The sequence below is a fragment of the Acomys minous genome, assembly GCF_964271855.1.
Source record: "Acomys minous genome assembly, chromosome: 3".
Classification (NCBI taxonomy): Eukaryota; Metazoa; Chordata; class Mammalia; order Rodentia; family Muridae; genus Acomys; species Acomys minous.
In genome coordinates, this window is record NC_140485.1 from 126,997,837 (window position 1) to 127,023,030 (window position 25,194).

General features: G+C 38.6%; 1 long non-coding RNA gene across 1 annotated transcript in view; it reads left to right on the plus strand.

Moving 5' to 3' along the window:
• LOC311594887 overlaps positions 1-16,033 on the plus strand; it is a 438,778-nt gene extending 422,745 nt beyond the window's left edge. Inside the window, exon 3 of the long non-coding RNA XR_014778240.1 lies at positions 15,904-16,033. This is a non-coding gene — a long non-coding RNA (uncharacterized lncRNA). The remainder of the gene's footprint in view (positions 1-15,903) is intronic.
• Positions 16,034-25,194: the final 9,161 nt, after the last annotated feature.

Below are 25,194 nucleotides of genomic sequence, written 5' to 3' on the forward strand. Positions count from 1 at the left end.
AAGGCATCTACACTGTATGTAAACGGTAGAAAACAAAACATTTCAGAAAGCATAATTTTTGAAGAGCATTCAAGAGATAGAATCAGATCTTGCCCCAACCAAGCATCCAGCCGGAGTGCAATATATCATATAAGAACCAAGGGTGCTTCTCAAGTTTGCATTCTACTGCTGTGATAAAATGCCAAGCAAAAGTAGCTTGAGAAGAAAAGGATTTATTTGGCTTATACTTCCAGGTCATAGTCAATCACCAAAGAAAGTCAGGGCACGAACTCAAGCAGGAATCTGAAGATAGAAAGTGAAGCAGAAACAATAATAGAATGTTGCTTGCTAGCTTGCTTTCCATGATCCTTCAACTTGCTTTTATATATTTTCGAGCCACCTTCCCAGGATGACACTACCCACAGTGGACTGGCTCCTCCCACATTAATCATTAATCAAGAAAATACCTAAGACACAGGCTTGCCTAAGGTCAATCTGGTTGTTATTATTTAAATTCCAGCTTCCTCTTACCAGATGACTCTATCATATGTCAAGTTGACAAACAGCAAGCATGGGTGAATTGGAGTTTTATTTACTGGGATCTTTCAATACTTGCATTTACTTGAGTGCATTTTTTAGAAGGGACCTGTGAACCAGAGTTTTGACAAATTTCAGAGCAGGTTTTGTGACCGGAACTTAGTCTAGTTCTTCCTATGAAGAAGAGGAAAACTATGGTCAGGATGCAATATGCCCAACTTTCCTCCGCCCATATAATTAGGCACACCAGACATAATTTATTAAGGAAGAGCAAACTGTAGAACTCTGATAAAAGATTCCCTAGAAGAAATAAGAACTCAACCCTCGGACAAAGTTGGATATATATGTACATGTATATGCATCTTCTCTTCTGTTTTGCAAGTTGCAAGTTATTTTTTTAATTTGCATACAAAAATAAATATATTACAATAACTTCTATTTAATATCCATTAACATGTAATTTATGTTATGATCTTAAATAGAGAAATCATGAGCATCTAAATGGTGTTTTTTAGTAGCATATAAATTTATTTCAGAAAGTTGTAAAAGTCAAGTTTGTAGACTCTCAGTCTTTAGGAGAGACCGGATAAATCAAATTGAACTCTGATTTGAAGATAAGAAAAATGAAAGCTAAGAAGGAGTATCTTCTTACAGCTGGTCCTCAAAGTCAGAGTTGTAACCAAGATCTCCCGATTAACCACATGCCTCTGCCACACACAGGTTCAGGCCTTGTCCCTGTAACTTACCTAGTAGAGCCCCAGTCTGTTAGTGTGTATTTTAAAATCTCTGTCATTGGAGTTCTTATACTGCTAGCTCCCTTCCAACCCTTACACACCCTAATCCCTTCCAGGACCCCAACACTAGGTAGGGGACAAAGAATGGTAGACGGGAAAGGGCAGTGTATGTCTCCTTAGACTCCTTCCTGCTCTTTAAGAATGTAGTTCCTTGAGGCAAGTCCAATCTTCATAGTCAGGATATCCAGAAGTCCAGCAGTCCAGCAAACACAGCAGCACGATGAACCAGTAGCATTAGTGGACACCAGCAGGGAGAGCAGCAACCGCCATGGCCCTCTTGGGGCTCTCCTATTTATAACCTCTCAAGAGTGCCCAGAATTGTAAACTATCTGCAGATGGCGCAAGTCATGCCCCTGCCAGAGCATGAGATACACTATAGGTAGCTGCTGTGGATAATCTGAAGCAGTTCAGATGCCACATCTGGGACCAAAACAAAAATATGTTCACCTGACTTAACCGAGTTTTAAAAACATCAAAACTTTCACTACACCAGTCTTCAAGTCCCATGGGGGAGGAAACATATTGATTTCCCAGTACATAAATTTGTAAAAGTATATAAATTATTATAGTGTGGAGAGGTTCTCTGATACCTGTTTATATTCATTTCTTAAATTTATTTTTTTAAGTTCTAAAGGACATATGGAACCTTGAGCTTGGCATTATAGAATCTGAGGCATAAAATGGTTTCCATTGGTAGACAGGTAGGCATTGAAACAAGAAAATTCTAGACTCTAAGTTCAGGGTTTCTGGAAGGAAGAGTCAAGAAAAACTAAAAGAGAGTGACATTTATATTCCTTACTAGGCAGTCAAGTAAAAAAAGTGAGGAAAGCTAAGGCAGGAGATCTTGGCATTTTCTGGTGTACTCAGAAAGTTATCAATAATTTACTTTAGCTGGCTAGATAGGTGTCCTGGTGACAAGACACAAAATGACCACACTATATCTCCATGAGAGCTAGATTCTGAAAAGTGTCAATAAACTTCCAGTTAAATGTGGCAAATGTAACACATGGCCTTGCCTTTGCTTTCCCAAGACATCTCCCAAAAATGAAAATAAAAAGGATGCTCACTGTGTAGCACACAATAGCCTTCCCATGAAACCACATAACTTCTATGACATTTGCTTCTGTTATTTAAGCATTAAATAATGTCTTCTCCTCTGTAAGTCCCATTAAATGTAAGTTAGTTTTATTGTTATATAAATGTTCTTTATAGATAAGCTGGAGAATTTATAAGGCCTATAGGTATCTAAGAATGAAGTGATGAATGAATATTGTGGGGCAGTGGCTTACAGAATATTGGTGGTAATTATCTTTCATACCTGCTTACAGTTTGAGTTTTACCCTCTAATGTCTCCATTTCCAAAGTTTTCCAGGAATCTACCAATTACATGCAAGGCTACCCAAGTACACCAACCACGTGTGATCAACAGTAGCCTTCAGGAGATCCAATTCCAAGAATAGCCTAGATTCTCAGCTTACTTTTAAAAACCCAAGAGATTTATTTATGTAGATCTGCCAAGGGAAAAAAAAGATGCAATGCTTAGATGCAGAAGTGTAATGTCTTCCTCATTCTAGAAGATAAAAACTTCAGACTGGTAGTAAGGCCTCATGGAGTTCGTAACTGGGTCCCACAGAGTTCTCAGCACCAGTGCTTTGGTAAAAGGAAAGAACAGGTCCTCAGACCACATATAAGCCATAGCATATGGGCATAAATCTGTGAGTGCCTACATGTGCGCTCTTGCGTGCTCTCTCTCTCTCTCTCTCTCTCTCTCTCTCTCTCTCTCTCTCTCTCTCTTCTCTTCTCTTTTCTTTTCTTTCTCTCTCCTCTCTGTCTCTCTCTTTGTCTCTCTCTCTGTCTCTCTATATGTATCTTCCATCTATTATCTATATGGGAATCTCTATCTCTGTCAAACACATACACATTAAAATCAACCTGAAATTGGCATGACTTTGGACTTGGAGAGTTTGATAGCACTCCATTTTTGTGGATGGACAGGGGTGGTTGAGAAGACTGCCATACACTTAAGGGTAAAGAGAGGCTAGCAAGTGTCAAGTTTGGGGTGTTGCCCAAAAGTTTTATGTGTCTTTTTAGGAAACTGGGAAGTATACACAGGTTGTAATGCTCCCCCAAAGAATTTTATCTATAGCATTTACGTAGAAAGGATGAGATAGGTCCAATCTCCCCAGAAGGTCTCTCTGGAACTAGGGCTGCTTTTATTATTTTCCAGGTTGCAAAATTTGCATTATGATAGGCCTGCAAGTCTGTGGGAATGAAGAAGTAGAGGGTAGTGATTTGAATGAGAATAGCCACAATATATATATATATATTGTGGAACCATTTGAGAAGGATTAGGAGGTGTGGCCTTATTAGAGGAGGTCCGCTGCTGCTGGGGGTGGGCATTGAGATTTCAAAAGCCCATTCCAAATGTTTCCTTCTTTCCGTCTCCTCCTTGTGGATCAAGATGGAAGTTCTCAGCTACTACTCCAGTGTCATGCAAGGGGAAGCCCACACAAAATTATTAACATATGTTTTGTATGATACAGGAGCTTTCATAGAAAAATAAAAATCTCAAGATACAAATAAAAAAAGAGAATTTTTATGCCAGGCTTGATAAAGAGGGGGCAATTCTGGAGGCACAGGATGGGGTGGAAGAAGATGATCCAATGGTCATAAACTGGGGGAAACTTAACAAGGCCTGATTGCTCATGTTGGTTCAGTTCAAGGGCAAATATGATTTTTTTCTCCTGAGGGCGAATGACAGCAGCTTCCTCAGGAAGACTTTGTAATTAATTTCAACAGATAGGGGAGACATTGCTGCTTCTGAAGTTGACTCAAAGTTGTTCAGCTTAGGCTATTTGGTTCATAATGTTCTGAACCCCATCACAGTCCTGGAAGTGAAGGGATGGGAAATTCTCGCCAAAGAAATTGCCTTTAGCTGTGAAGATGTCTTCATAGACCCCATTTCTCTAAAACACAGTTCTCACTCCAGTTTACTTTTCATGTAGAGAGAAAAATCAATGGCCTCATTGTGTGGTAGGAAGTCCTTCATACAAATTTAATTAAATGCTAGGCCTTTGGTTTTTTTTTTATTATTAAGAACTAATAAATGAAATGACCAGATAAGGAACAATTAAAATTGTGCCCTTCATTACCATCAAAAAAAATGAAGGACCTGTATTTTAAAATGGCTATATGTGGAAGAACTATGAGGGTTTTCTAGAGCTATTGTCAGGGCAATTCAATTAGCCCTTATTTCTCTTTCTCCTTAGACTCAAAGGCAGGATTCCCTACCACATGACCACGCCCTGTAGAGACCAATAAAAGAAGAGTCATTTTCATTACCTCAGCTCTTCAATCAGACTCCAAGCAGCAGCCCCAGGGTTTGCGTCTTTCCTATGTGTTTAGGTCATTTTTTCTTCTACTTGTTTTTTTTTTTTTTCAGGCTTCATGTTTATTTTTTTTTTTTCAGATTCTGCCGGCTAAGCCTATGTCAGAGCAGCTTTTAGTTTGAATACTCTCAGATGTACCCTAGAGGACAATTATGAAGAAGCCAAGGCCCATGCCTAGAATGTGTCATTTCCCAAGAAACAATTTTACAAACATCCAGGTGAACCCACAATATTGACTGGGGGGAAAAATAAAATCTTCTAGTTTTGACATAGTGCAAAGACATTTAAAATGGCAACTAGTTTGATAACTATAAAATATTGCTATTAAAAAAGCTCAAGCTAACAAAAACCATGCAATTAATAATGCAAATAAGGCAGTTTATATTCACTTCTAAGATATGGAAGTAATTTATAAAGCTTTTTAAAACGCTAGATTTATTTTTTTTGGCTAGACATTCTTCCTTTTCAAAAACATATTGTGTAACAAGAAATCAAGCTATAACCTGTGTGACCCATCTGTTTTTAGTCAGTCTTTGTCAGACTGTCTCACCGATAACAGCAATTTGTTCATCAGATCTTTTACCAACAGATCAATTAGGTTTTAGGCTATTCAATGAGCAAGTATTGGCTTCATCTCTTAAATCAGTTTCGTGTGTTCAAATAAATGGCACTTTCACTTCTTCTATTTCTTAGTCAGAGCAGTGAAAAACAAACCCATGCAGTCAGAAGTAAGTCTTAATTTGTGTCTCTAAAAATAGATATTCTATACCACTGAAACACAGAACAGAACTGGCCACCATTTAAATTAAACCTTTGACTTGGAAAATAAATTTTGAACAATTATCAAAGTACTGTGCATTTTTTCTTGTGTTTATTTTAAAAGGTTAATAAATGGTACCTAATTGTCCTTTTCCATTTAATGAAGTGCATCGGCATTCCATGTAAGTCAGTCATACAAGCAGTTGGATATTTCCCTTAAAGGTATTACTTGCTATGTATGCATGTGACCTAACTTCTTTTTTTAAATTTTCTATATTTTTGTGTATCCAGACTTCAGAGGTTAGAGTTATTATTTTCATTTCACTTGGAGACATGACATTGGGGCATGAGACCTCTTCCTCAACAAAAAGGGCCTGACTCTGTGTGAGCTCATGATTTGAATTCCTGTTTTAACTTTCCTCAGTGGTCAATGTCTTGGGATATACAAGCCAAATAAACCTTTATCCTCAAGTTACTTTTTTTTTTTGATCATGGTGTTTCATCGCAGCAATAGTAACCACAACTAAGACAGTGCCTTTCATTTTTCTCCCCATTTACCTTGTAAGTAAAGATTAGACTTAACTCACTCATGTGCTTAATTAGAGAGTTTGTCATGTATTCTCAACTGACTAACACAAGGAACCTTACATACTTACAAACACACACACACACACACACATACACACACACATACCATAAAGAGTGCCTCTCCATAACAAGTTCTCAAAATGCATCTTCATTTCCAAATTAACCAAACCTCCATTCCCTCACCTTTTCACTTGAACACTCCCTCTCTCCTCTAAGAACTTAACCCCATTAATTAGCTGGAAGGCTGGGACTCTGCTCAACTTGAAAGTAGCTCTGAGTGTTCAAGAGTCTTTTCCAGGCAGGTAGGCTGGTCTTAATCTCCTCAAGCTGTCCTTACTGCTTATACAACCTTGGGGAGAGACGGTGCTTGTGCATTTGGTTGGTTTCAGAAACTTCCGGAAGCTGGTGAGCTGTTTACTTCTTCCGTTTTCATTAGCTTTACTCCACTATGAAATGTTTCAACTCAGAGGGAATTGCTACACAGTAAATACAAACCACCTTTTCCATCTCGGAAGTCCTAAAGAGACCTTAAATTCAAATTGTTCAAAGTGAATAAATTTTCCCATCATATGGAAATTTACAAAGCCTTGTTTTATTTCAATTTATAGTTTTGTCATAATTATCTTTTTATAAAAGAGTGGGGAGTCACATTTGACTCTTCTATTATACAAACTGCTGCTTGACTCTAGATTTTCTATCTAAAATGCCACTCATAGTTTTGCTCTTTCTTATCTAAACCTAAAACTCTGAGCAAAGAGCAATTTACAAAAAGTGTAACTCTTAATTCAGAAGAGGTGTACAGTGCACAAACTGGGTTTGTGGACACTAACTGGAGTGAGGCACACAGTTTAGGGGCTAGAGCTCTGCCTTCCCCTCTTCTGCATGAATTCTGATCAGTTAGCATCCTGCAGCTACGGGAGACTCGGCACTATTTGCTATAAAACTGAGGTGGTGCACGCCTTTAGTCCTAGCACTGGAGAGGCAGAGGCAGGAGAATCTTTGTCAGTTTGAAGCCAGACTGACCTATAAAGTGAGTTCCAGTACAGCCAAGGTTACACAGAAAAGCTCTGTCTTAACCAAACCAAACAAAAGTGTATTCCTAAACAAGGCTTTCAGTTAGTGAGATACAAAGTTCAGTTGTAGTTTGTTACATAGGAATTCAAAATATGGAAGCAACCTTGGGCTGAGCTCAATTCAATTTAGCTCACCGTTCTTTACTCTATCAGTACTTGCTGGGTTGTTACTAAGGGCATCAAGATTCTCTTTAGGAATTCTTAGTCTCATTAATAAAAACATTTAAAAACAGGTTCAGCAGAAAAGCTTGTGGAAAATTTTATTAGAATTTGAAAGAATAACAACAGGGAGACTAGCTGAAAATCTCAGAGGCTGCCAAGATAAGGGAGGCAAAGAGAGAAAGTCATGATTTTTAAACTAGACATAGAGGTCAGAAAAAACACGAGAAATCCCAGAATGTTAGCCACAGCCTACTTAGGCTTGAGTCCGTCTCCAGAAAAGAAAATTGAATTAAGAGGAAGTGCCTAGTATCCCAGCAGTGAGTCTGGATTCAGACTGTGCTCCATTCCAGGCTCTTGAGACCCAGGAGAAAACCCTACACCAGGGATCCAAGCTTAGAGACAGAGACAAAAGGGCCAGCACTCCTAATGCTTGACCCTCAGTGTCAGGAACCTTGTAGGGTTTTGGTACCTGTTTTGATTCATAAGTTAATCTTTTTTTCAACTTCTTAAAAATTAAATAAGCATTTTAATTTTTTACATATACATTTATATTATTAAACATATATATAATAAACTACCTACAGCAAGAAGAACCATGACACAATCAGGTAATATATAAATGTTACATTCTTAATGTTTTGGCTATTTATACTTGACAGCCTTGGAGAAGACATCTTTCCTATCTTGGTGCATCTAAAATTCTGAATGTAAATCAATCCCCATCACATCTTGCCATTATCAATTTAAAACATCTATCTAGACCTAAAAACATCTTAACTCCTAAACAACTAAGCTTAATTGTAAAACTAAGCTACCTGGTCTTCAACTCCATCAGAGACTTGGGAAGGAATAAACTTGATTACCTAAGCATGCGGGAGTGCAGGTTAGTAGCTTTCCAAATGAAAAGATGACAGAGACAGTTTGCTACCTGAATAGTCACCCAAAACTCAGATGCATAGGGCCAGAAGGCTGAATGAAGAAGATGCTCATAGGTTAATCTTGATGCTTCAGTCTCCTGCTCTTCCTCTCATGCCGCTGTCTGAGCTTTTCCTCTGTGAACAAATATTTATTCAACTCCATATTGGCCACCAAGAGTGAATTAAAGGAACAATTTCATCTATGACCAGTTTGGTTGTGGTAGTTTGAATGATAGTGGCCCGCAAAAGCTCGGTTATTCTGTGGAACTGTTGGTGGAGTGAAAGAACTAGATAGCCTGACTCCATCTCAGGTCTGTCCTCCATCTTAACACACAGGCCTTCAGCTCTCGGGAAAAACAATAAAAACCATCAGAACAATGGGACCACCCATCAGTCAAGGACAGGCCAATATCCCCAGTTCCAAGAGAGATAATTGTTGCTTCCCATCCCGTTGACTCTACACATCACTGACTTCCTGGTCCTTATCATATCCTGTTGACCTTAGCCTTGTTTAAAAAAAAAAAAAAAGAGTCTTTGGTATTGACCAGACCAGGTAAGATTACCCTCCCTTGCTACACATGCCTTCCTGCTTATGGATTTTGCTTTAAAACAAACAAAAACAAACAACAATAAACAAACTCAAAACCATAACAATCTTGTTCTGCATCCTGGTTCCAACTCCCAAGCTTGGAGCTGCATCCTTGGCTGCCTGGAAAATAAACTTGCTCCACTATAGTGTGTCCTTGGGATTTCCTTTGTGTGACCCCAGACTCAACATGGAGGGTTAGGACATGTAGCCTTCTTGGATGAAGTGTGTTACAGAGGTCAGTGAAAGGACTCTGGCCGCCTTGAGCGTGGCAAGCAAGGCGAGCACGGCTCTGGTAGGGCTCGTCCTTCTCCCCATCCCCTCTGCCTTGCTAAAAAACAAAACAAAAACAAACAAAAACAAAAACAAAACAAAACACCCATTAGATTAACACTCCGAAAGAAAGCTAGCCACCAAGGTCTTTCCCCTTATTTGGCCACTTCCTCCTCCTGCGACTGACTACCAAGGTCCAGCCATTAAAGTGTTGAAGTCCAGCAACCAAAAGCCCCATTTGGCGAACCTAATTAACATGTGCAGTTAAAATTAAACATCTCATTCTAACATGGGGTTTCCCCTTCTACCTTTATAAACCACCATTTTCCTTTGTGCTACTCTGCATCCTTTCTATCAAGTGGTGGTCTTTTGTCCTTGGAGATGAAAATCCTTCTTCCCTTTGCCGTGTTCCCTCCCACTTCTCCCTCATCCTCTATCTCCTGTCTTTGTCTTTTATTCCCAGCCCTCTGTCCCTCTGGGGCAAATATATCTCCTTTACTCTGAGAACTCGGTCTTGGTTGTGGGGAGGGCAGATACCACTCCTTAAAGTCAGGCTTTGTGGTTTCAAAAAACATCTCACGCAGTCTCAGTGCTCTGTGCACTTCATGGGTGTGGATGGAGACATGAGCTCTCCTGCTGTTTCAGTCACCTGCTTGCTACCTACTCCATTGTCATGTGCTACAAACTGCTGGAACCGCATGCCAGGTTAAGTCTTTCTTCTATAAGTTGGTCTTGATCATGGTGCTATATTACAGCAATAGAAAAATATCTAATATGTTGGTGAGCCAATGAGTTGTTCAGGCTTACTTGCAGAATAACAGGTATGAGGGTTTATTTGTGGCCGTGTGGATGACCACAATCAGCTGGATCACAAAACGTCCTGTCTCCAACTCACCACCCCATGTACGTGATGCGCCTCTGAAAACTGTGTAGATAGAATTCCCTTCAGTTGACTTTTCCCCTCATATAAACTCCAGCACCTCTCAAATCTATGTGCAGCTGGGAAGGATTACATGCAAGCTAGCTGTTGGGGTTCAGATACACAGAAAGGATGATAGCTGGAATTCTGGGGTGAGAAGATAGCAACTCTCTCGGTTCCTTTCTTCCACAAGAATGTCAGCAGGCCTCTTGTAGGCAATCATGTCTGTTCTTAAGAGGAAAATGGCCATGTTCTGCTGCGAAGACAGCATTCCATAGCACCACCAATGTTAAGGATCCGGGAGGTGATGGCTTTAGGATGATATGGTCCAGCCTTGCAGGAACGCTGCTGCCCCACCCTCAATACGTTTAAAAAATAAAAAGGTGGGAAAAGCTAGGTCTTTGCACGCAGTCAGATTTTGTCAAATGTGAGAGCCCACACTTAATAAAGCACACAGAGACAAACTTCCTATTAAGGAAGGGGACCCAAGATTGGAGTCTGCACCTGACCCGTGGGTTTGTTGGGAGAGTGACATGTCTGGAAATGGGATGAGTTCCCTTTTGTCCTGAGATTCATTCGCTGGTTGGGTTATGGCAGGGGATTAGGTAACGCAGAGAAAGACAGGGAAGCTGTTTGTTTCTACCACAGGAACTCTCTGCGGGGAGAGTTGAAAGTCCCAACAGTTCCCGTCAAGCATGGAGTAGGAGTGTGAAGTAGACCTCTAACCAAGTCTCTGTTTCACAGAAGGAGAGTAACAGGGCATCAGCCATCTTAAACATTTTAGTGCCAAGTGCATCAGTCCCCCAGAGCTACTTTCTTATGCCTGTCTGCCTACTGGGGATCCGTCTGCTCCTGCTTCCTCACAGGCATGTTGTTTTTGTCACACAACTGGCCTTTAGACAGCAACTGCCCTGAAGAGTGGACAGCACCCTCCTCCCAATCCACTCCCACTCCGCTTCATCTGCGTGTGGAGTTACAGGCCTTTCCCTCCATTGCTAAGAGTAAACAGAGGTGTTGCCTAGGCTTGAGAGAGAGGCCATTATGACATAAACTGTCTTTTCACCCACTGGATCCTGGGAAAAATACCTCAGTTTCATTTAGTTCCAGTTCGATAAGACATTAAATATTCTTAACTTGATGTGTGTAGTTGTACACACACACACACACATACACACACACACACACACACACACACACCAGTGAACTTTTTTTTAACACTATTCAAATAATCCCATTTACATAGGCAGAAAATGAAGGCCTGGCATGCACATTGAATGTAAATTTGTAGAAAAACATTCTAAAAGACAGAATCCTTTGAAAGTTAGAAGGTCATTTTTCTATTTTGCTTTTTGGCATTGTACGGAAGCCACTGGGTATTTTTATAGGGAGACGAGCACAGCCACATAATCACATTAATTACAAAGACACTCTGTCAAAGGAAAGCATTTTAGAAACCTACTCACATTGACACTCTTAACAGATTAAAAGGTTACACTAAACTCATAAATTCCATGCCCTTTAGCCTAAAAATGCACCCACAAATCCATCCCTGTGAACATTACTTTTGAGTCTCCTCCTTTTGATTCACTAGGTCAACAAGAATAACTCTCAATGTTTTTATCATGGGAACAACTGAAGACATTGGCCTAATCTCCTGAACAGTCTCTAGAAGGCTCTAACATTACTTAATGAAAGCTGCCTTACAGTGTGGCCAACACAAACACTTTAAGGCAGTTCTATTTTATTTTGTAACAAGCCTCAGAAGCGTTCACTGTAATGGACATTTAGGGCAAACTCAGAAGTCAGATGTCTGCTCCAGTGGTTTCTCTGTACAACAGGCTGTTTGAGCCATTTCTAAAGAGAAATGTAACAAGATCAGGAAATGCCCAAAGGCAAGTACTACTTGTCAAATCTTACTGTCACCATAGGATAGAGTCACATTTAAAAATTTTTTTCTCTATAATTGAAACTCTTGTCTTTCAGCAGAAGACAAGGTATTTCAAGCTATGACAATTATAGCTGTCAGTAGAGGATCTCTTTTATCTCAGAGTAAGTATCCTCCAATTTATATCAAGTACATCTATTATACACTTATATTTAGATAATGGGAATTGGGAGATATGTTCTTTTTAAAATTAGATTTATTGAAGTAGATTAGCCAGGGAATGTGCTAAACCTGGAAAATGCGTGTTTTAGTATAATCATAAAGAAAATGTTCTTTATATTACATTTTCCTTCTCCAAAGGCATTTGAGTTTTACATAGAGAACAACAAAATGTAGAATTAAAAAATAAGGGTAAATATGGAAATTTGTGTTACATTTTAGCAGGAAAAGGAAAGGGTTTATTTCATCTTTTTAAAAACATTTTCATTGGTACTTTGTGAATTTCACATCATGCACCCCAATCCCACTTATCTCTCCATTAGCTCATTTCCACCCTCTACTCTTGCAACCTTACCAGCCAAAAAAAAAAAAAGCAATCTTGTTGTGGAGGCTGTAGTGTATGACAGTGTATCCCACAGTATACCCCACTGTCCACACTTCTTTATTTGCAAATGCTCATTGCAATGACACATTGGCTTGAGGCCTCTGGTTTCAACTACATTATCAAAAGTGGATCCTCACTAGGACTCCTCTCAGTTAATCCTTCTGTTGCCCTGTATCATGAAGAGCCTGCATCTTTGGATCAACAGAGCAAGACCCTTCACGTGTTCCGGCAGTTCATAGATGAGGTAGCTGTTCTGCTCGATCGATCAACTCAAAACTCTAGATTTGGGCCTGGGAGATATCTGAGATTGTTAGCCCACCACTCTCCTGCACCACACCATGAGGCTGAGCTCTCCATTACTGGCCCCAGCTAGCTCATTCAGTGCCACACTTGGTTAGGGGCAGGGCCAGCTCTCCTGCTTTCACACCCTTGGGGTTGACTCACTTGCAGTCCCAGAACTGGGGCCAGCTCTAGTGTTCTGTCCAGGTGAGGTATAGGGCCCACTCTCTAGAATGTTGTAGACGGTGAGGGACAGGGACAGCTCTCCCACTCTTGTGATCATGGGGCCAGTTATCAAGCTTGGAATAGGTGGCAAGGGCCAAAAGGGGGGAGAGTATCTCTCCCTTGTCCATGCCACTGCTTGACAGACAAGCTCTCCCATGCCCATGCCCTAGGGACCAGATTCTCACTGTCCCCACCATTACCATCAGTTCTATTGTGCTGCCTAGGGGAGGTGCAGAGCCTGTTCTCCTGAAAGCTGCAGCAGGTATGCTGCAGGACCAGCTCTTCTGCTCTCATGACTCTGGGCCTAGCTCTCTTATTTGCTGCACATGGTAAGGGACAAGGGGGTAGGAAGGCATCTCTCCTTTGTCCATCTGCCACATGGCAGATGAGTGGCATGGCCAGCTCTTCCACACTCATGCCCTTGGGCTGGTTCACCCACAACTCCCACAACCAGGGAAAGCTCTACTGTCTTCCTCAGCAAGGTGAGGGGACTTGACTTTCCATGTACTGAATGAAGCTGGCGAAGAGGTGAGGCCAGATCTCCTGGGGTCAGTTCTCCCATGATGCCCAAATGAGGGTTGAAGGAAGGTTCTGTACAGCCCTCAGTTATCAATATGGCCACAGGCAGCACCCCAGGCCAGGGATGTCTGCCTGGTCTTGGGTGGTAACAGACCCCTGCTGCAGGGCTACAGACACAGATGTGGTCCTTGGCACTCAAGAACCTGACTGCTAGCTTTCACTGTACTGGAAGGTATCATGCAAGCTTTCAGAGAAGGAAAGCAACAAATAGCCCTACATAGCTATGACATCTATAAACCAGTGACCAGCATGTCACAATAACTCTAAGCGTACACTAGTGGCATGTGTACCTTAGCAGTAACCAATAACTCTCTAACTGGACTTAAGATCTGATCCCCAAGGGGGAAATTATCCTGGGTTTTTTTTATCAGTTCCCCCTGGTGGGACTGCCTTGACAGGACATAGGGGAAGAGGACATGCTCAGTTTTGATGTGACTTGATGGGGTGGCTGGGAAGGGGGGAATCCCTTTTTCTGAGAACTAGAGGAGGGGGAGGGGAGAGAGCAGGAAGGTGGGACTGGGAAGAGAGGAGGGATGGAGCTATGACCAGTATGTATGTATGTGTGTGTGTGTGTGTGTGTGTGTGTGTGTGTGTGTGTGTGTGCGCGCGCCATGTTTTACATTGAAACCTAGCCAACTACCCAAGGCTACGGAAGTTATGGATCTTGGAAGAGAACCTACAACCACTCCTTCACTAAACCAGCATAAGAACAATCTATATTCTAAATATTTGTCCTTATACCCACAGACAAGTCCTCATTTTTCATCAGGGTAATGCCTCTTGCAATATATGAAGACAATTACAGAAATCTTCAACCAATCAAATGCAGAGTTGTAGAGCCCGGTCCCAACAGATACATCTGCAACAGAACTCCTCCTGTGCCTCCTGCCCAGGAATTGCTACAGATGGGGATGGGAAGGGCAAAAGATTGTAAAAGTCGGAGGATCAGAGAGTTTGCTGTAAGATTGTGTTTTCTAGTAATGTCAGAACTATGCCCATAAGCTCTCACCAACAGTACTGCTTAAACATAAACTGAACAAGGACAACAACAATAAATGGATGAGGGAAAGCCCATGTGGCCTTAACCCTACACGAAGAACTATAGGCGGCTAAAAAAAAAAAAAGCTTCCCTAAGGAAGAGCGCAACAATTAGTTAACAAACACCAAATATTCAGCCCAGAAAACATACATACAGGTAACAATATACAGATTGGGTGAGTTATACTTAGGCATATATGTGTATATAAAGATATACATAAACATACATGTGTAACAGCAGTTAATAAAAAAAGAGGCCATGAATTTGTGAGAGTGTTTGGAGTGAAGAAAAACATTGAAATAAATAATAAAAAAGAAGATTGAAGCAGGAGGATCGTTAGTCAAGGCATGCCTGGGCTACATGGATGACTTCAGGATGACCTAAACTATACAGTAAGACTCCATATCAGAGAAAAGGAAGCGAGTGGCTAAAAGAAGGAAGGAAAGGAGGTAAGAAGAAAGGCAGAAGGGAGACTACAATCTTAACATTTTTCCCAAACAGTGACTGAATTTTATTAGTGGATTGAAAGTAAATTTAAAGTGAATGAGAACTAGAGTAAGAACTGAATCATTTATGATATATATATTGAGTCTGGTCCAGTAATAATTAGTTAACAGGAGGGTGGATGGTCATGTCCATATATTTTATATATATATATATATGTGTGTGTGTGTGTGTGTGTGTGTGTGTGTGTGTGTGTGTTTTGACAAAGAGTAATTTGGCTACACTGCAAGAAAAAGATCAGTTTCTGTCTATGCTTTCTTTATATAACATTCTTCTAAACTTCATGTTTAAATATTCTCCAATTTGTCTAGAAATCTCCAATTTGTCTAGAAAGCATTTTCATCAAAGGAAATTACTTAATTCATAAATCATAGACTATGCTTTGTTTCATGAGTACTAAATCAGCATCAGCACTCAACCTCTGTGCATAATGTCCTACTTTTTGATTACATTTAATTACAGCAATAAAAACATTCTTCCTTTAGTGTTTTAAATTTAGCATATTTTCTTTCCTCTTGAAAACTTCTAATTCTAGGAGTAAACTGACTGAAAAAATAATGTTATCAAAAGCCTCAAATTGAGTTGTTTTACTACGAAATATGTTTTTTAAAGACAAATTTATAGTTTCAGACGTTGAGCCATATATTACATATATACATAGATATTATATAGATTAGTATAAATACACAGATACTACTTAACTTAAAATATCTTAAAATATTTTAGAAGTTAAAAATATTAAATCCAACATGCAGCCTGCCTCACAACGTCTTTGGATTCTAGGATTTATCTCTTTTTTTTTTTCTTGACAGAGAATACCCAACAAGGAAGCCAAGATCCCACCTTGGCCCTCCAGATCCAAGGTGTCACTGCAGAGGATGAGTTGCATTTCAAAGGCTCCTGACAGATTTTCCTCCGGAAGTGCACAGACTTCCTCCAGAAGTGCATAACTACACAAGAACTTGAAGACCACAAGGAGCATGGGCATGGACAAAATTCATGACCACATCTCTAAGGTGGACGTGGACAAGGGCAAGAGAAGAGATGTCAGAGAAGCATTGAGAAGGTCACTGGGAACTTCTGAGAGTCTGACAAGATGAAAACAAGGAGTTGAGGGACAGTATTCTAAACACTGATCAGGAGACCCAGGGACCCTTGGGAGCCTCACACTTGCAGGTTTTCAGACACAGTACACAGTGTTGCCCCAACAGTCCCTTGCCCCAGTGTTCAAGCCTATGCAGATCCTATACCTTTGTTTCACATTGAACACATTCAGCCTCACTAAACATGGGTCTTGCTACTCTTAAAAAAATCACCTAGAGAATTTGTCCCAGAGAATATGCTTTCTGTTATAGAGTGCCCATTTAATTATTCTTAATTGGTTCCTGTATGAAATTCTAGTTTTCTGTATTTCCTTCTATATTTTTACCTTATTTTTAGTACATTTATAGTATGTTGAAATTCCTATTTATTCTTGAAGATTACTTTGAAGTCCCTGGCTCAGCAACTCATAAAATAGAGTCAAGGAAATTAAGATTTGAATAGTCCAATCAACCAAGATGACTTAATTTATATGATCAGAACACTGTGCATAGTGTCCCCAGAATATTATTTTCAAGAGCACATAAAACCTTACCAAAGAATATGATGAACCACAAAAAAGCCCTAATAAGGAGAAAATATCAAAATCATATAGAATGCATTCTCTAATGTATTGCTAAATTGGAAAAAAAGGCTTGCGGAAACCTCCACAAATTTCTAACAATGTAAACATGAAATAAAAAAATAGACAATGAATAAAAAATACCAAAAAATAGATGTAGGTACTTTGAAACAATTAGTGGAACTGACAAAGATCTACCAACAGTATTCAAAATGAGAGAAAACTGAATTACCAATCACAAAGGCTTTCACTACCAAATGTTATGTCTATTAGAAATCCCATAAAGAATATTTTAAATCTTATAATAAAGTTGATGAATTTTGATAGAATTTAAAGCAATGTATTTAAAAATTCTATATTTTATTATACCTGTGTTTTCCAAGGAAGTTGTCTGTTTAATCTAATCCATTGAATAAGTAATAAGTAACACCAATACCCATAAATCCTTTTAAAGTCAGAAAGGTGTAATAATGTTAATCAACCAAATTTGTATCAAGACAATGATATCAAAACCTTAGTGGAATTGTAAATCAAAGCAATCCTTTATGAGCGTAAGCTTAACAGACATGAACTGCTTAATCAAATGCCACAATTTCTTAAATATAATAGACTATTATCCATATACCAAGGGGAGTTCAAGCTAGAATTACATAAATTGTTTCAGATTTCAAAATAAACCTATGCCCTTTTAGAATAAATAAGGGGAAACTCACATGTTGTAGATACAAAAATATTTCCTCTGAACAAAACCCAGTGTTTTTTTTTATTTTTTTTCTCCTTTATTATTTTATTCTTGTTACATCTCAATGGTTATCCCATCCCTTGTATCCTCCCATTCTTCCCTCCCTCCCATTTTCTCCTTATTCCCCTCCCCTATGACTGTTCCTGAGGGGGATTACCTCCCCCTGTATATGTTCATAGGGTATCAAGTCTCTTCTTGGTAACCTGCTGTCCTTCCTCTGAGTGCCACCAGGTCCCCCCTCCAGGGGACATGGTCAAAGGTGAGGCACCAGAGTATGTGAGAAAGTAATATCCCACTCTCCACTCTACTGTGGAGAGTGTTCTGTCCATTGTCTAGATCTGGGTAGGGGTTTAAGGTTTACCACCTGTATTGTCCTTGGCTGGTGCCTTTAAATATACATTTCATATTAAAAGTTTTCAGATATGATGTATGCTTATTTGGAAATTTACAGTGGAGCTCATTCACTTTTATAATTAATATTTATTGATAAATAAAAGGACTTAATAAATCAAATTCTTTTGAGTTCCTGAAAAGAATTTAAATAATTAAAAATTGACAAAAATGTTGCTAATCTTATAAAAAGAGCTTCTATGAGAAGTTTGTGTTAGTGTAACATTGAATCTTTTCCCTTAGGGATTGTCATAGTTACCCCCTCCTTATGAACATTTGAAAATCCTGAGTGCAAAGCACAAAATCAATTAGCAGCCATTCCTGGGCATGAATTAAAGTAGGAAGAGTGACAGCACCAATGTAAGTGAGGACAGAGACAACCAGAGAGTCCATCACTTTGCTGGTAGCAATGCAGAGTAATGCAACTTCCTTGAAGATTCTCTGGAAGTTTCTTTAAAATTTATATGAACATCTGCCCATAACTCAGTGATTGCATTACCAAATGCTTACCCCAGGGAAACAAAAGCATGTGTTGACATAAAGACTTGCATTTGAATGAATATAAAACAAAAGACAGAACCAGTCAAGATGTACATCAATAAATGATGGTATTAGAAAAACAAAACATAAGGCATTTATGAAGCACAATTCTATCTAACAATAAAAGGACCATATGTATGTAGTAACATTGATAATATTTAAAAAATTCAGACAAGGAAGCAAGATGAAAAAGAATACACGCTAAGTTGACTCCATTTACATAGAATCTAGTAAAAAGCAGAGATGATCCTTGGGGATGGAAATCAGAAATTAGTTGGCCCTATGGAGTTGACTGGAAGATAGAATGAGGCATATTTCTGAGGTAATTCACCTGTCTTTCTCTTATTCAGATTGCTTATTACACAGGGACATATAATTACCAAAACTCACTGAACTGAACATTGAAAATTTGTATATTTTACTCTATTTAAATCATATCCCAATAAAAATTAAGAGATATGAAATCCATTATCCAAAGAAATTCTTTTGTGACACTGAAATAGAGCTATAAACTTCTACATCTGAAATTGTTATAAAATTTTTACATCCTATTGTATCAAGTAGTTGGAACTGTCCCTAAAGAAATGAACCCACCTAGACAGAAAATTGTCTTGGTAGAATAGCTTAGTAATGATCAAAGAATTGCTCAGCATTCCAAGATATTAATAGATAATTTCATTTATTTACAAAATAGCTTATATTCTTTTCAGTAAATGGCCTATATTGGTTTTCATATTATGTATGTTCATTGAGTCTGATTATTTTTAAACATAAAATATTTTCCTGAGTAAGTATAATTCCCCAAATAGGAAATATTTACTAGAAGAAAAACTCTGATATCTATAAAGTAGCCCAGCATTGTAACATTGCATATAATTGTGTTATAACATATAGAATATCAAATGTTAATAATAATAGACAGAACTAAATAGCACGTATTTATCACAAAAGATGTAGCAAAGAAAATCAGCAATGTTTCTTGCTTTGTTCCTGCCTCCTGATTGTATATTGTAGAATAGAAGTAGTTGAGGTTTGAACATAAGAGAAGATATAAATTTCTTATCAGATTTTCTTTTATATAGTTTAGAAGTCAGTTTTTTAGACAGCAATTCACCTGAAGGACAGACATTTCAAGTACAAATATTCAAGGAACTCTTGAACTTCAAGGCCATCTATGAAGAGGCCTGGTATCTTTGGCAATGAAAGTGTTTTTCAAACTCCTTTCAGGGGAAATTTGTGGCGAAGTGGAAGTGCATGTTTGAGATTTTCCCATTTTAGGTAAAAACAAAGCTGTGTCTAGACTTTCCTCTTCATGAACTACTTCCATAAGCCATTTGTTATAACTAGCAGGGCAAAACAGAGTAAAGGGTAAGATGATAAAATGCAAGATGTCAGTTTCTCTTTTTTTTTTCCATCTTGAAAATAATAAACAAAGGTGAAATAATGTGAAGCTTGATGTTTTGTTGCTGATTCTTCTGTGCAGTTAAAAACAGAAACAGGTGAAGCTAAGTACAAAATATGGTGGTTTATTCTGGTGCACTCTGATCTTTTCTATTATGTGTGTGCGGGTGTTTGGGTTGTGTGTATGTCTGGGTACCATGTGTGTGTAGCGTCTAGAGAAACCAGAAAGGGTGTTAGATCCCCTCGATGATCTGGCCTTAGAGATGTGCGCCATCACATGGGTGTTGGGAAGCCAGGTGTTTTAACCGCCCTCTCTCCAGGCCCCCTGAGCATTAAATCTTAAGTAAGGCTCTGATTAACACAGCATCAGGTATTACTTCACAGAGTTACATGTGTTAACTTGGATGTGACCAATAAGAAGACACAAGGGCAAGAATTCTCCATTGGCTGTCCCCAATAAGGTAACAAAAGTAAATGAGGACAACCGCTATTTTCTCTTACTTTAAGAACGTTTTTAATGGTGTTTAAATGAAAAAGTAAAGCCCTCTTACTGTGGTTGATATGCCAATGAAAACAGCCCTCAATGCACTCCTTAGCCCAGACAGACAGACAGACAGACAGACAGACAGACAGACAGACAGACAGACGACAGACAGACAGACAGACAGAGTTAGCCTGCTGTGTTGGAGCACATTCTCCTTGAGTCAGTCTCTGAGACTGAGTTCAGGAGGATTTGGCTTTAAAGCTCACGTCCAATAAAAACAGTGAGAGTATATTTGCCTGGACAGAATGGATTTCTACTTAACTCAATATTAAAAACCTGTGGGGCCATAAAAAATACTTTGTTGTTTTATTTATAGGTCTCTTAATAAGGAAGTAGCTACAATATCAAGAGCAATCTTCTTAGTGTCACAGGAGCCAAAACTTGCTAAACCCAGAGTGAATGCACAAAGCTGCCAATGGGTCCAGGGCATCTATGTGGAAAAACGACATTGTCTGCTACCCATGGGTTTTTTTTCCATAACCTTCTCTAAATTAGGACATTATGGAGACTAATGTCTATTTCAACTTCAACCCCAAGACTGTGTGTATGACAAACAAGATGGCTAAGTGACAAATGGACAGGTAGGATTGCATCATGGAAACACTGCACAGAGAGACACCACATGTCCCAGGTAGGTAGGAGTGGGAGGGCACAAGATTTTGTAACAGTGTCAGAATATATTATACTTTGGTTTTAAATATTATGACTCTAGAAGTTGAACACAAGGCTTCACGCATGCTGAGGTGCCTGCCATCAAGATGCACCTCCTCTAGTCCTGGTGTACAATTTAAAGCTCAAAAATTGTTTATATCTATGTATGTAGTTGTGTGCGTACCAGTGCTCCTTGAAGAAAGAATAAAAGCACTTATTATTCACATTATTACTTTTCACTGATATTCATCTTTTCACTTGACAATTCTTCTCCCTTTTCACTAGATAATTTATCACAAACAGAAATATTTGCTCCACTCAGTATATATTGCATCAACTGGTTGCTTTTATAGCTACGTAATTTTCAACCATTTGCAACTGGTGGTTGATCTAACCAGTCTTCCAGCTCCTAGGCAATTGATAGGTACTTGCTTTACATGTGAGATAAAGTCTGACCAAAACAACTTAAGAAAAGAAGGGCTTGTGTTGCTTGCAAATCCAGCTCATGCTGTCTGTCCTGGTTTGGTTTTGTTGTCAACTTGCTACAACCAAGAGTCACCCTAGAGCAAGCATGTAAGCAGTATTCCTCCGTGGTCTCTCATTTAGTTCCTGCCCTGACTTCCCTGAGTGGTAGATTGTGACGTGGAAGTGTAAGATGACAGAGACTCTTTCCTCCCCCAAGTTACTGTTGGTTGTGGTGTTGTCTGGAAACAGAAAATAAACTAGAGCAGAATCTATCATGGCTGGGAAGATCCAGCAGCTGGAGCAGAAGGTGGTACTTTGCACCCATTCAGGAGGCAGACACCGGTGAATGCCTGGGCTCAGTTCACTTTCTCCTGTTCACTGAGCCTAGAATCCCAAATCATGGAGCAGTACCATCCACATTTAAAGCGGGTCCTCTCGCCTCTATTGTTCTAACATAGAAACATCTTCACAGGCACTCTTAGACTGTGTTTCCATGGTGATCCCAAATCACAACAAGGTAACAAAGAATTGTCATGTTTAAAAGTCTCTCCTCTCTCTTCTTTCCTCCTTCCCACCCTCCCTCCTCTCTTCCTCTCTCCTTCTCTCTGTCTCTGTCTCTCTGTCTCTGTCTCTCTGTCTCTGTCTCTGTCTCTGTCTCTCTCTCTCTCTCTCTCTCTCTCTCTCTCTCTCTCTCTCTCTCTCTCTCACACACACACACACATACACACACACACACACATACACAAACACATTTTAATAATGGCATACTTAAGACAAAGGTATGTGCACTGCTTTATAATCTTCAGACATGGTGCCAGGAGTTTTGACAAATAGCTAACACGTTCTTCAACAGAGCAGTAGTGAGAATGGTTGCTTTCCCAAGTCAGCTGCAGCAGCCTGCCACACTCTTAGACTCTTGCCGCTGTTATGAATTAGAACGGCAGTCCAATGGTGATATGACTTTCACCTCGGCCTGCTACAGAGGTTAAGCACTGTTTTGTTTTGCTTTGTTTTAACATTTATGGGTCCTGTGGACTTTTTTCTTTAAATTGCTTATTCAGATATTTGACTTACTTTCCAATGGGAAATGTTATTCTAACAGATAAGTGGGAGATTTTTGTAAATTACGGACATGGAGGGGTTTATGCTTTGTTTATGTTTTCAGTGAACTTGAGGCTTCATGTGCTGAAATGTAATCCCCATCATGAGTAGTAAGACTGGAAAATTAATTGGTGTTAAGAGATGGGGCATTGAGAAGTCATTAGGATTAGATGTATCCACTGGGATAAGGTGTCCAGGCAAGACTCCTAGTGGTTTTATAGGAAGAGGAAGCACACACACACACACACACACACACACACACACACACACACACACACACACACACTTTTTCTTACATTGTGATACCTACGGCCCTCTTGGAATTCTGCTAGCCCTTAACCTTGTACAACTTAAATCATGATCTAAAATAAACTTTTTCCTCAAAAAAAAATTAAGTGTATCCATGACCTGGCTATTATGAATAAGGCTGCTATGAACATAGTTGAGCAAATTTTCTTGTTGTGTGCTGGACCATGTCCCCTGGAGGGGGAGACCTGGTGGCACTCAGAGGAAGGATAGCAGGCTACCAAGAAGAGACTTGATACCCTATGAGCATATACAGGGGGAGGAAGTCCCTCTTAGTCACGACATAGGGGAAGGGAGTAAAGGGAAAATGGGAGGGAGGGAAGAATGGGAGGATACAAGGGATGGGATAACCATTGAGATGTAACTAGAATAAATTAATAAGAAAAATTATTTTGAAAAAAAACAAAGAAAAAAATTAAGTGTATTATAGAAAGAAAGATAGTGTAATGCAAGAGTCCTTCTCTTTCATATATCTGGATAATATTTATTCCTATCATTTGAATGAATAACACAAGGTCTCAGTGGTTTGTTGTTGTTGTTGTTGTTGTTGTTGTTTTTAGTCAAAATTATTTATTTACTTCTGGAGTTTCTCCAAACCCTAATGCCATAAAATATTATATTTGTATATAAAATATTATAGTTGTATTTAAAATCTCTAGGAGTATCATTTTTGCAAAAGATTTATTTTCAAACAGATTTATTTTCTACTAGCAAAATGATAAAATGTCCTAGCACAAAAATGTCAAACATTTTTCAATGAAATAAAATATAACCTCATTGTTCATTAAAGATTCAGGCATTCATATAGATTTATGATCCTTCTCATATTCTACATTTGATTCTTTACCTATCTGTGAATCAATTAAATTCAATAATAAAAGTCATTGTATTTACTGGTGTGACTTATTGTGATTACTTATTTTGATATTCTTTATAAAGTTTCTATAAAATTCAAACATTTGGTTTTTAACCATAGTTTAAAATTGTAAATTCAGTATTTATTGACATTTTATTATCTAAATATTAATTTGCAATTAACTTATATTTAAGTATTATTTTCTTATTAGTAATGTTTACTTTTTAGATATAAGTTGTTTATGTTTTATATTTTTTGACAGATATAGGATAGTTGTTTCTAAATCTATCTAAAAGTTATTCAAAGTCTGTTGTAATTATAAATAAAAGTTTTAAAATTTCTGTTTGCAGTAGAATATTGACCAAATTCTTGATTGGGGCACAAAAATTATCACCAGCCATTAAAACAAAGTTTCTGCTTTTTTCTCACTTTTATTGGACATTAAATTTTTTCCTTAGCTTATTGAAAATGTCTGAAAAGAGAATAATGCTGTTTTACTTCTCAACTTAATATAAATGTCATCAATGATGTCATAATATCTATGTTTTCAACTTGTCTTGATTATATCTAAGTACTTGATTTATACATCACAATTTCTACTGGGAATGCTAGATTTCTGTATGTAATTTAGCTGCACATTTTTCTTTTCCAACATATTGATCTAATAAATCATGTTGATAGAATCTTAACTTTGAGATGTCTTTCACATTCCCGAGAGAAGTCTCATGCGTCCATGTATTTTTCTTTTAGTTCACTAGATTCACTATACTAATATTTTATTACAGATTATTTTTCTGGATTGTTCTAATATGACTTTCTACATAGAGGAAATTTTCCATATTCCTTTATGCCCTGCAATAGTTTTAAGTTTCTCTTTCAGCCCTTAACTCCATCATCAGTGTGTATACCTGTAGCCATATAGAAATTGAGGTTGGAGTTCATCACAGGCACTGAATTCCTTCTCTATATGAACATGCCTGTCCACATTCTTCCTTCTCTTACTGTTGGTCTTGAAAAGAAGTAAAGATGATTGTTAGTCATAGCTGCAAAAATGTCAAGTAAATAGTAAAAAATGACCCTAAACTCTTATCTATGAGAAAATCTGATTCCAAATTTCTCTTGTTTACTTCAATATAACTCGCAAAACAATGCAGACAATAACAGTGTGTGCCATAACTCAGAAAGTTTTGCTAGCCAGTTTGCTGAGGGGAGGTCCTGTCTTTGTTCCACCAATTGCTGAGGTCACAGGCCAGGTTCCAATCCCTCAAGACATTTACATGGGTGACAGGTCCTTAACAGTTGTCCAGAAAGCACTGTCCCCACAAAGACTTCTGGCCTAGATTTAGAATTCTGTGGACTGGAAAGAGGGTTTCTTCTAAAGAAAGGTCTAGAATACATTGAAAATCACTCTTCCTATTTGGAAAATCCTGTGAAGATCCCTGGG